This window comes from Octopus sinensis, linkage group LG7, assembly GCF_006345805.1.
Source record: "Octopus sinensis linkage group LG7, ASM634580v1, whole genome shotgun sequence".
In the NCBI taxonomy this organism is placed as follows: domain Eukaryota; kingdom Metazoa; phylum Mollusca; class Cephalopoda; order Octopoda; family Octopodidae; genus Octopus; species Octopus sinensis.
The window spans coordinates 53324825-53338095 of NC_043003.1; the positions used below are offsets into that span (position 1 = coordinate 53324825).

A 13271-nucleotide genomic window follows, 5' to 3' on the forward strand; every position below is an offset into this window, starting at 1 on the left:
TAAACATTATAATACTTGGATGTGCTGGATCTTCTGAAAGAAGGGGTCTAAGGCGTATGTGAACAAAACTTGATACTACACCACGACAACGCTTCTACTCACTCTCTATCTGTTGTTTTCTGGCAAACAATGAAATGATTCTCGTCTAGATTTTAACCTAAGAAGACTAATTTTTGTTCCCAAATTTGAAAAGCATTCTGGAATATCACGGAGTTCAGAAATAGAAGAAAATACAGAATAGGAAATTGTACATTAACTTTGAAGATGCTATCCAGAAAAAGATCCAAACTGATGGAGAGGATTAAGAACCTTCTATCAACAGTTATGACATCAGTATCTGTGTAGTTAATGCATGCGTATGCGTGTGTGTGGGGGGGGGTGCTTAGTTTGTGTGTGAATGCAAGTTTGTTTGTTAAGTAATGCTAGGATTTAGTACTGTGATTTTGAACTGTTGTCTATTTTGCCTCTAGTGCAGACATATTGATGATGGTGGGATTGTTGTTAGTCCGTCCTTGTTTACTATTAAGCTCATTCTCAGCCTCTAATATTATATTACTTTTTTCTATTTGTCACAAGACGGGGTTATATTGGTGCGTTGGTAAAAAGTTTTATTTCAGTGTTGTTTACCAAGCTATCATTCCTCAATTGCATATTGGTACAATAACGATATTGTTTTGTTTTCCTTGTAACTGCACCAGTTTCTCTCTATTTCTCTGCTCTGGTACGAGCCGTTCCTCTATAGCAATTGTGTTAATGTTTTTTTCTTCGACTTTCAAGCATCTCATGTGATGTATTACAATTCTAGTTTTACAACAGATACGTTTCCACCAACAACATCGCCACTGCAACTGCCGTCCACCACCAATCACGGTGCACCTACCACACAGCCATAGCTAGTGTACCCACTGCATTGATGTTGCCAGGGTGTCCGTGATACTTTTAGGCAATACATTAAAAGCAGTGGTAATAGTGGGAGTGATATTAGAAGCATTTGTGGTGGTGGGGTATATTGACTGGTGAGGGTAGGATGCGAACGAGAGAGCAGTGGTGCAGGGAAGGTGCATGTTTGGACGTTTTTCTCGTTTCATGGCGTAATAGTGATGCCGGCAACAGTGGTCGCAATGGTGATTGTGGTAATCGAAAGAGAAAAACGAATATTGTGTAACTTGAATAGAATTTTCTTGAATTTTTTTATAACAATGCCTATATAATGAGCGACTTGTTATAACAATTACCGTTTGATAAATAATTTGTTATTGCAATAAATGGCTTCCTCTGTGTGTATGTTTATACATACATACATGCATTCATACACACACGAGGTGTATGTAACCTTTGGATGGGAGACGACATCACCCTTCCTGCGCATACGTAAAAAGTTTTGCGCCGGTTGGCCGCGTCAATTCTTGATTGTTACGCCTAGAGTTCACGTGAAGCGCGAGCTCTTCAGATTTTCGTTTTCACGCAAGATAACAGAACCCATCAATAAGAGACCATAAACCAATGTCTTATCACCATTGATGATGGTCTTCATGAAATCTGGGGCAGTAACTGACACAGTCCAGCATGCTCTGAACGATTTCTTTGCGCAATTGCTACTGCTGCTGTTTGTTAGTTGAGCGAAGCGGTCTTCGTCCCAATGGGAGAAGTCCGAAACGTGGTCCTTTGCTATTCGTAAGACCCGCAGAGAGAAAGTAGGTCAACCCCCGACACCGAGAGCATCGACGGATGGATGAATGCGCATCAAGGCTCAGCGGTTGTGTAGGAAGTCGGGGACAAGAAACAGGAAGAAAGAGTGAGAGAAAGTTGGAGCGAAAGAGTACAACAGGGGTCGCCACCACCCCCTGCCGGAGCCTCGTGGAGCTTTAGGAGTTTTCGCTCAATAAACACACATCGCCCGGTCTGGGAATCGAAACCGCGATCCTCCGACCGCGACGCTGCCCTAACCACTGGGCCATTGCGCCTCCACTTGCTGCTGCTGTTCCACCAGTACCTTGGGAACGAATTTCGCCGACACTCTCCACCTGTACAAACCCTCCATTAAAATGGAATGCACTTATCCTGTGCTTATTCCCACTTTGTGAACAACTTCCTGGATTGTGCACGACAGTCTTTCATGACAATTTGCCGAACCTTCTCAATCGTCTCCTAGTTTCGGCTCGCAGATGACCTGCCTGAGAGTGCCTTGCTCTCTACTGAGGTGCAACCATATTTGAAGCGGTTGGTGTGAGTTTTGCCCATTACACGATCGTCAAAGGCCTGCTGAATCTTCTGGATGCCTTCAACTTGAGTACCACCAAGCTTTTGGCAAAATAAATCTGGTGCAATATCTCTGCTCTTTGCATTCGGTGAAAACGAAAATCCGACAAGAGGGCATTGCACGTCTATACTCTAAGCGCAACAGCCGGGTACTCACGCGGCCCACTGGCGAGAATATTTTTACGCATGTGCAGAAAGGGTGGCGTCACCTCACACCCAAATGATTTTGCCCACGTGGCATTAGCTTTGGCGGGAAAAAATAAAGTCGGATATTGCTTGAACGCGCTTTGTATACACACACGCACGAGCGCAAAAACGATCGATACACACACACACACATATATATATTTTTTTTTTTCTTTCCTTCTTTCTGTGTTTTTTCTCTGTGTATATTTATGTTGAAGAGCGTAGGCTCGAAACGTTAAAGACTTGTTTTATTTATATTTCCTGAGCGCCATACTAATACAATTGTTTGTTTGTATTCCACCTGCCTTCGTCTTTGTTTATTTCCGTAAACCTGCCTTCGTCTTTTGTCTATTTTCATAAAGCTTCCCGTTATATATATATATGTATATATATATATATATATATATATATATATATATATATATATATATATACACATTAATATTTCGCTTAGGCATAGCAAAACCACTAACCTGCTGTCAGAACTCAATGTACATAAGCTTCAGAAAGAATTAAATAAATGACAAGGGAACTAGAAATTATATAACGAAGTTCTTTAGCTTACATCTGTTTCTACGATAAGATGCAATGCACTCATACTCTGGGCGCTTGCGGATCACCTTGTAGCTTTCTTTTTGAAGCTCCGACGCTCAGATAAGAGTGCATCTATGGCAGAAACAGCTTTAAGCTAATGAAGGTCGTTACACAATTTCTCGCTCACTTGTCATTTATTTAATATTTGAATATATGTTACATATCTTAATAGACACATAGGAGGCGCAATGGCCCAGTGGTTAGGGCAGCAGACTCGCGGTCGGAGGATCGCGGTTTCGATTCCCAGACCGGGCGTTGTGTGTGTTTGTTGAGCGAAAACATCTAAAGCTCCACGCGGCTCCGGCAGGGGATGGTGACGACCCCTGTTGTAATCTTTCGCCCCAACTTTCTCTCACTCTCTCTTCCTGTTTTTTGAGTCCCGTCGAGCTGGGGGGAACACATACGCCACAGAAACCGGGAAACCGGGCCCATGAGCCTGACTAGGCTTGAAAAGGGCGCATATATAAATTTTAAAAAATACACACATACAATATATATTTATATACACGCATTCATTGATACGTATATGCAATTATTGTATTTGCTGGCGTATAAGACGCACTCTCGCATGAAACACATTTCTGTTTGTTGGTTCATATTTTATGGGGAAAAAGAAATTTCAGTTCTATTATTTTAATTATTAACTGTATAGTTGTTTATATTTCAGTCAACAAAATTGTCATACAAGATTTAAAATTTGTATTTTTTCCCACAGTGATGTTTTTTGCAGCGATAAACCAAGACTGTTCTGTACCACCGCAATGGTTTTTATGCTATCCACTCACTGAAAGTAGCTGACAGGCAGATGAAAGTTTAACATTCCTTCCATCCTTCGACGATAATTTTCGTTTAGATAATAAATTTTTTTTCTTAAAGGTAACACAGTTATTAAATAATATATGGTACATAACAGGTGTTGGTTATGTATGTTGAAGAAAGAGGTTTTAGTTATGTGACCGCCTCACATAACTACCTACGTTACTGTAAGCAATTTTTCGTAAGTTTGTGCTAACAGACGGTAATATTTTGGCGTGTTTTCAATATTTTATTATTAATAAGGGCGGTGAGTTGTCAGAATCGTTAGCATGCCGGGCAAAAATGCTTAGCGGCATTTCGTCCGTGTGTACGTTCTGAGTTCAAATTCCGCCGAGGTCGACTTTGCCTTTCATGCTTTCACGGTCGATAAAATAAGTACCAGTTAAGCACTGGAGTCGATGTAATTAAGTTACCCCTTCCCCCGAACTTACTGGCTTTGTGCCAAAATTTGAAACCAGCATTTTTTTTTTTTTAGTAACAATTAATGTGCTTAGTGGACTTATGCTCATCTGGTATTTGTTCCGAGTCATTACATTCCGAGTTCAAATCCAACCAAGGTCAACATTGCCTTTCGTCCTTCCTGGATTTTTAAAAATAAGGTCCCACTCAAGTACTGATGTTGATTTAATCAACGAATCCTTCCAACAAATATTAGGCTTTGTCCCTATATCAGAAACATTTATGCACTTCGTTACTCGAAGCGTATATACATCTCTATGTACGTAATACGTATATTTTCTAAGATGTATATCATTTAATATACTAGATATTATTTAACATATTAGGTAACGTAATTCTATATTAATCTATACATTACTATTAGCTTTAAATCTACTGCTTTTTCTTTTATTTTCTTTATTTTCTTTTGTACTATTTCCAGAAAATATTCATGTTTCAGCGCTGATTCGCTATCCGAATACATTCATGCACTTTATTTTGGGTAATCTATATCCCAAGAGAAAATTTGGAATTTCATGGAGCTTACAACTTGGAGATTAAACCTGATGCTCTTACATCTTTAACTATATATATATACATAGTTAGTTGAATTTCAATTTGTACCCAACTACTGATATGTATGCAAGTAATTATACACCTAGTTAAGAGAAACACATACTTGTCCCAGTAGATATAATATATTTTAACTTTAAGATACATACCACAATTTTTAGTTCAGTCATTCTTCTTGTGTGTGTGTGTGTGTGTGTGTGTGTACATAATTTCATATTTGAAACCCAAACCTAACCGTTTGCTTAATTAACATAGATAAAAACATCATGAAACCGACCACATAATGTCATTGTGAACTAACAGTGATTTAATGCTGCACTTGTATGAATTAAAATTGCACTTTCATATGCGTCGCTCTAGTTGATATATATATATATATATATATATCGTCTCCCTCACACCGCCTCCAATCTCATTGTCCGCACCCCCCCACACCCCGACCATTTACTTCCTCTCCAAAATCCACAAACCTAACAACCCTGGCCACCCCATCGTCTCCGCCTGTAACTGCCCCACCGAGCTTATCTCCAAATATCTTGACCGTGTCCTTGCCCCCCCCCCACTAGTGGCTTCTCTCCCTTTCTTACATCCATGACACCAACCACATACTTCGTCTGTTCAACACTTTATCCTTCTCTCCTGGCCCCTCTAAACTTCTCTTCACTCTCGACATCCAGAGCCTTTACACGGTGATCCCTCACCACGAGGGGCTGCGTGCACTCAAACATTTCCTTGACCTCCGACCCAACCCCCAACCCGACATCTCCACACTCGTTCGTCTGGCCGAACTTGTCCTCTCACTCAACTGCTTCTCGTTCGCGGGCGATTTCTACAAGCAAATCTCGGGAGTGGCCATGGGAACGAGAATGGGCCCCAACTATGCGAACCTGTTCGTTGGCTATATTGAGGCCCAAATATTCTCAAGTTTCGCTGGTCCCACTCCCGAACTATATGGCTGTAATATTGACGACTGTATCGGTGCAACCTCACTCTCCCGCGAACATCTAGACTCCTTCCTCTCTTTTGTCAATCTTTCCATCCTGCCCTCCACTTCTCCTGACATTTCTGTCCCCTTTCTTGACATTTCGGTCAGCATTCATCACTCCACTCTTACTACCTCCATCCACTACAAATACACAGACTCACACTCATACCTCAACTTCTCCTCCTCCCACCCTAAACACACCAAGCTTTCCATCCCCTATTCCCAATTCCTCCGTCTACGCAGGCTCTGTAGTGACAACCATAAATTTGAGACTCAGTCTCAACTCATAGCTCGCCACTTCATCCTACGTGGATATCCCTCCACCACTATCCACACCGCCCTTGCCAGAGCACGTTCCCCTGCTCCCGCCCATGCTGACGCACTTGCCCCTACCTCTCCAACACCACCCTCCTCGCCAGCATCCATCATCGACCCTATCACATCACCGACTCCTTCACCTGCACTTCTACCAATCTATTGCATCTACCATCTATTGCATCTCCTGCTCTCTCTGCCATTCTCTGTACATCGGACAAACGGGACGCCACTTGGCTGACCTGTTCGCGGAACACCTCCGAGACATCTGCCTCGGTAATGACACCCCGGTCTCACGCCGTTTCCGCTCTACAGGTCACTCTTTGCAACACCTGTCCATGTTCGGATTGTTCTTGCACAGAGACCATCCGGACTCCCGTTTGCGCCGTGAACAGGGATTAATCTTTTCTCTTCGTTTCTTTATGCCACATGGGCTCAACTCTCCTCCCCTCTTCATTTAACTTCCTCTCCTTGCCTCTCTCCCCCTCCCTTCTACTTCCTCCCACCAACCTGTCCTCTCTTGCTCCGACTCCTACTTCTCTTCATCCCTACTCTCTTTCTCTCTTCTCTCTTACTCTCTTCTCCCATACCCACCTTCCCCTTTCCCCTTCATCGTCAACCCTCCCCATAAGCCCACCCCACCCCTTCATACTCCTACCCCACCTTCTCTATCCTTCCCATTCCACCCCATTCCATCCGTTACACCCTCTCCCACATACCCCACCTCTACCCCCACCCTCTGCCTACCCACATACCCCAACCCTCAGCTTAACCCACACCCCACCCGTACTTTCCCCACTCTCGCCTCCCCCGCCTCCAAACACCATCACACCACACTACACTACACCATACCACACAACACATCACATCACATCAAAACACACCACCATGCACACACCAGCACTGACCAATTCCCATCCCCACATTTTCACACCTACACATACACACACGCACACGTCAAGATCACCAGCCCTCTTTCACATGTACATACGTACTCACTTACACACACGCACACCTTTGTTTTGGGATCACTACTATTTTGTTATCTCCTCTACTTCTCAGCTTTCCTGTGTTTTAGTTCTATAATTATGATGATAATCTGAACATGATATGACATTTTAAATTAAATATTGCATTTTTATTAATGCAAGTCTACACTTGGTACAACTAATGTAAGTAAATTAAAACTACTTTCCATTGAAAAAACTCAACAAATATGAAATGACACTACAATCAACATAATTTGGATGATGCTGGATTAAACTTATAATTTAGAGAAATGCTTTTACTCATAAGCGTGTAGAAAGTCATGTCATAAAGTGTGAGGGAAATAGAAAAGACAAAGAGAGAATGCTTTCTCACAGTAAATTAAAATTAGTTTTCTTTATTGAAATCTTTAGCTGAGGTCTTTGTCATACGCATACACTTAACAAATCCTTGATCAGTTTCTGTAGACTATTGTGTTTTGGCTGACTTTGATGCATGGTGTTTATTTTAAGGGATAAACAAATAAAACCTTTATTGCAAATAATTTTCTACTTCTTGCAGCTGTCTGGACTGGAATTTTTCTAAGTTTTCCACTTTGTCTTACTCAGGCACTTAACAAATCCTTGCCTCGTAGATTACTTGTAGATCTGAGTGCTGTAGCTGACGTGAATAAGATTTGTTTACCCATAGGGATATATGCCAATGCCAATGCCAATGCCAATGAATGATTGAAATCTGATAAAAAACAGTTTTTTACAGACCTTTGTATTGTGCCGAACAGATATAAATCATTCTGAATATTCATGATAGCATCAAAACTATTGACCAACTCTGCATCCTTTATTGCACAAGATAGACAAATGGGGGCAATGCCTGGTGAGTGAGTTTCATTTTGACAGAACAAGAAGTGGTTATCAATTTAATGATGTTTTTCTCCTCGTAAAGTGTGTAATTTTAATTAAAATTTTTTGTCTACATTGAATATGAGAGAGAGAGTGAGAGAGACAGACAGACAGAGCAACTGCGCTTACATAAGACATAGGTGCAGACAAGTTTGCAAGGTGAAGGACAATGTGGTCTTGGGTTCAGACCCACTCATGGACCTTGTGAATGGAATTGGCATGCGTAAATCTTTACATATGTATGTATGTAAATATATTTGTGTGTGTGTGTGTGTGTGTGTGTGTGAAGCCTGTCATACATGTGTGTGTGTATATATACAGAGAGAGAGAGGTGGGGTGAGGAATAAATATAATAAAATGATAATGGGATGTGGCAGCTGTTTTTAATGCCTGCTTTATAAAATTAACTTGTGATGATCTTGATTGGAATTAAGTGAGTATAAATGTATCACTGTGGAATAAATTAGTCACAAGGTAGAATACAAGATTAAAGTCTCGGGCATAACCCTCTGTTATAGTGATGTTTCCTGATAGTAATAAATAAAGTGAGAGTAACGAAAGAGAGATAAAAGAAAGAAAAAATAATGAGAGGTGAGAGAAAAATAATGAAGAACAAAGGAGAAAGGGAAGGCAAGATACCACATGTTGGACAATAGTCAAAGAGAGGAGATAATTAATGTCAGTGCTGGCAATTTTTCCTTTTCTTCAAGGCATGACCCTGTTTATTTCTGATTTAAATAATAGAATAAAACAATTCAGCACCAGGGTGGTAAGTGTTCTGTATAGATAGGTTATGATAATGATGATGATATGGAGAAAATAAGGAAAAGAAAGCATGTTAAGTCTACTTTTCCAGAGTAAGCTCGATAAATCCCAAAATCCCAAAATACACACGATTAAAGAAGAACACAATCTTTTCTACTCTAGACACAAGGCTCAAAATTTTGGGGGAGGGGGCCATTCGATTAGACTAACCCCAGTAAACAACTGTTAATTTATCGACCGACCCCAAAAGGATGAAAGGCAAAGTCGACCACAGCAGAATTTGAACTCAGAATGTAAAGACAGACGAAATACTGCTAAGCATTTCACCTGGCATGCTAACATTTCTGCCAGCTTGCTGCCTTAAGAAGAACCCAGTAATAACAGATTTCTTGTGCATGTTTGAACCAAGGAGGTAAACAAACTAAATTATGCAAGTGCCAAATGCATCAAACATAAGTTAGTATTTAATTATAATGAATGTTTATTAGCTTTTCTTTACTTTTACGATGCCTGATAAATACAGATATGGTTTAATGTCTTTTAGTCTACGATGAATAAATTGAATACAATTTGAATTCTTATTTTCCTTCTGTAAACTATTACAAAATTGTTTTTACAACTGCAAATTATAACATACGAGTTAACAACAAAAATATACATGCTGTCTATGTAGAGAAAACTTAGAGAAATGTTGAAATTCTAAATTAGCCAAATCAGCATCTCTAACTATATTCATTGAGATTATTGGACCACTGCCAAAACTGAGTCTTTTTTTTTTCCTTTTTTATTTTCTTTGGCTTAATAATGTTCTTTCAAGATTTACAAGGTAAAGTATTTTCTGTCTCTGACAAACAAAGCAGGGAGATGTTGATACCTTCTTTGAAAAGCCTCTTGAGAATACCAGAGCAGAGTGTACCATTATCAAATTGTTCAACAGTACTTTTTAACCATCAAGAGTTAGACATTTCTGTTTCTGTGCCAGCAGTTGTAGGAAATGTGTAGATGAGTGAACTGATAACCATGCACAGTGAACAGACAATATGCAAATGGTGTGACATTCTACTTTACATCAAAGTTGTTTTAGATTTTTAAAAATGCTTCGCTCTTTTGAGACACCCAAAATTGCAGAGTTTCAGCGTAAAACCTTGTCACACATTTTCCAACATCACTGACATCTAGCTTGTAAAACATAAGTCTCATGGATGTCAGATATATTTGGAGTGTTATTAATAATCAGAAAATGTTGGTACTTTTGCAGCAAGAAAAATCTGTTTGAGTGCTGCACATGAAATACAATCATTCTTAATTAGTATGTGTGTATTGAGGTTGTGTGTGTGTACTCACATAAACACACACCATTGCCAAAGCTGTTGGTGTGATCTGATGAAGGGAGTGTCCCACAGAGCAAGCTGTATATAAATATGTACATATTAAATATATATGTGTGCACATATATATGTAGATATATATATATATATATATATATGTATATACATATATATATGTATATACATATATATATATATATATGTGTATATACATATATGCCATACTAATACAATTGTTTGTTTGTATTCCACCTGCCTTCGTCTTTTGTTTATTTCCGTAAACCTGCCTTCATCTTTTGTCTATTTTCATAAAGCTTCCCGTTATATACATATATATATGTATATACATATATATATATACATATATATATATGTGTATACATATATGTGTATACATATATGCATATACATATATATATATACACACATATTTGTATACATGGATATACAAACACATACGCATGCACATTATGTGAATATATATTTAAAACAAAAGACGAAGACGAGTGTGTAAACAACAAACAGATGTATTAGTTTAATGATTGGGAAACGAGAAAGTCTTTTACGTTTCAAGCCTACGCTCTTCAACAGAAAGGAACACAGAAATAAACGGGGAGAGAAAATAGAAAAGGTTGAGTGGCTAGCGATCTATCATGGTGAATGCCGGACAGAGGGGTCACACAGGAGAGCTAGGAAAAATGGGGAGATGTCAATTTAGGTTAAACTTCATCAGTTGTAGTACTGTTCATCATGATATATCATAATAAATATACTAAGGAGTTTCTTTAGAGAGCTTTGGCTGCAATATTGAGCATATCAAATGACTGTGTAACAGATGTTTGAATCGCTTATATGATATTGATAGCTTCCATATAAGAAACAAGATTATTCCTAATAAACCAATTGAATACAAATGTTAGTTAAGCAAGAAAGTTTGACACTTAACAAATCTTTGTCAACACTTTTAGCTCTATAAAAACACTAAACACTAAATATTATATTCATTTATGTTATATTTCTAGTGATACCATCTATTATGTTCCTCAAGGTCTTTGGTTATTTTTCAAAAGCCTTCCAGATCACTGCATGTTTATAGACCTCTGGTAATAGTGTAGTTGCCATGGAGTATCACTGGCACACAGTGATAGAGACAGCTGCTGGATCTCTGCTGCCTTAAAGAAGACATTTATGGCAATGACTATACAAGATTCATATCCACATGTATTTAGTCATATTCATATGTACTTACTTTTTTGTATGAAATTATATCCCATGAGGGTCTTCTGGGGAGCTTTGGATCAATTCTCACTTCAAGCTGCCAAAATGAGTCTCGTGTGACCTAATTTCACAGCAAGTTTAAATACACATGGATATGACTCCATATGTTTATTTTTTCATAACCCACACTGTGTTAATATTGTAGTATTTATCATAGCAGTGTTAACAGGGGCTTCACAGGATGTACACAAACACACACACACACTCACACACACACTAGACTAAGTTTCCACAATATCTTGAGCCACACCTTCTTTAATAGCATTCTGCTATTGAAATAATATAGCTTTTTTATTTCATCTCTTAGCATTTCTTAGATATCTATATTATCAATCAAAGTAAACAAAATATGATGAACAATCAAAGCAAAAATGATCAATAAATAATGGCTGCTCATTCATAAGTGAACAAGTTGATCATCATTCTAGATAGCAAGATTTTTATCTATAGTGCAGTGATTATAAGTAAGTAGAACACGACCAAATTATATCTGAACAGCACAAGCAGTCCAAAGGTTGAGCGATATGTAAAATGATACAATTAAATCAATGACGCAAATTTTGAGAATATTCATTCAACTGACTGCAACTTTAGAGTTGGCAGCATTGAAATAAAGGTCATATTTAAAAGCAGTTCAATTTCTGACAACTGGCTGATGTAATACACTAAGTCAAACCAAACTGTTTGATGAAATATTTTATAATATGTAGTTAAGGAATTTAGTAACTTACAGAATTAAAGAAAATGAATGATGGTTCCACTTAAAATAATTGTTTTGATTCATTGAAAAGAAATGATTTAGTTGTTATAACATTTTGATTAAACAGAGTTATTCTATGATATGGATCAGTTTACAAGTGTTGTAGTATGAACTTAGGCAGTGGTGTGGCAGAATTGTTAGAATATCTGACAAAGTAATTTGCAATATTTTATTTGAGCCTTTTACATTCTGAGTTCAAATCTCACTAAGGTCAACTTTGTTTTTCATTCTTTTATGGTTAATACAATAAATTACCAATCAAGTAGTGGTATTGAATTATATTTTTACAAATGATTGAAACTAGAAAAGATTAAAAAAAACAACTAGGAAAGCTAATTTCATTTAGCTGATCAGGCTTATCATTGTTTTGTTTAACCCTTTCAACGAGGAATTTTTTCTCAAGAATTTTTTCTCAAGTTGGTAATGGTGAGAGGGGATTGTACACATGCGAGCCTTTTGAGCTGTCATTATAGTGTAGTACACTCCAATCATACATCTGGCACTACATACTTACCAGAAAAACTGGAACGGTACTATACTGCATCACATAGAATGGGAATTTTAAAGATTTGGGTTATAAAATTTTTGCCAGGTTGAAAGGGCTCATATTTCATAATATCCATAATCTTTTACCAAAAAAGTAAAACTTGAAAAATTCAGGTTATGCCATTATACTATATTAAAAAAAAAAAATTTTAAGAGAATTTAAGCCTAACTTGAACTTCAAATCTTCAATTTTGAGAGGAGCAATGCTCACCTTGTTGTAGGCTCTGAAAGCAACCTAGTCCCCCTTTGTTTCTCATAGGCCCTGTCTGAATTTAATCTGTGCTAACATGGTGCTAAATAACAGCTATTACTTTCGACTCTAAATGTGGAACATGTCTGTCTACTGCATAGGTTGTATCATTGACTCCATTATTGAGAATATAATATGTATAATGCCAGAGAATGTCATGTACTTGTTGCACAAAGATATATATTTCACCTGTGCTAAAGTGTACCATAGACATCCCATCCATCACTCATCATATTCCCATAAATTTGTCTACTGTATTATGAAGTACCAAAAACATACCAATGTCCAT

General features: G+C 38.1%; 1 protein-coding gene across 1 annotated transcript in view; it reads right to left on the reverse strand.

Moving 5' to 3' along the window:
* Positions 1 to 13271, reverse strand: part of LOC115214240 (inverted formin-2-like) — an 80185-nt gene that overhangs the window by 35529 nt on the left and 31385 nt on the right. The gene's annotated exons all lie outside the window — the stretch shown is intronic.